Genomic DNA, 548 nt, shown 5'->3' on the forward strand with positions numbered 1-548 from the left:
TTTTCCTTTATTGACTCACGTCGGTGTTACACCGTGCTGCGGTAAGTGTCTCGTTCCCTATGAAGTGCACAGGATTTCTTGTCAGACGCAGTTTAGTTACGCGTTCCTTGCTTTGCCCTTTTGCTTTGTGCTGCTGCCTTTGGTGATCCGCGAGGTTAACTCCACCTGTAACGAAGGGATTCCATCGGGATTCCATCAGGACCTTCAGGATACCCAGGATCTTAGGGATATGGTTTAGTGGGGACTGCTAGTGTTAGGTCAGAGGTTGGACTCGATGATCTTGAGGTCTCTTCCAACCTAGAAATTCTGTGATTGTGATCCTCAGCGCCGTGCCCCGACCCCGCCCAGCTCCGTGCATCGCCGCAGGCAGCGGCGGCCGCAGCGCTCCCCCCCCGGGCCGCCAGGGGGCGCCAGCGCCGAGCGGGCGGCGCGCGGCCCCTCGTGGGCACCGCGCGGCCTCGCCCCCTCCTCCCGCTGCTGCCACTCCCGGAGGCGGCGCCAGGGGGCGCTGTGGCGCCGCTCCCCCGGCCCCTCCCGGCCTGCCCCGC

Source organism: Anas platyrhynchos, chromosome 7, assembly GCF_047663525.1.
Source record: "Anas platyrhynchos isolate ZD024472 breed Pekin duck chromosome 7, IASCAAS_PekinDuck_T2T, whole genome shotgun sequence".
Classification (NCBI taxonomy): domain Eukaryota; kingdom Metazoa; phylum Chordata; class Aves; order Anseriformes; family Anatidae; genus Anas; species Anas platyrhynchos.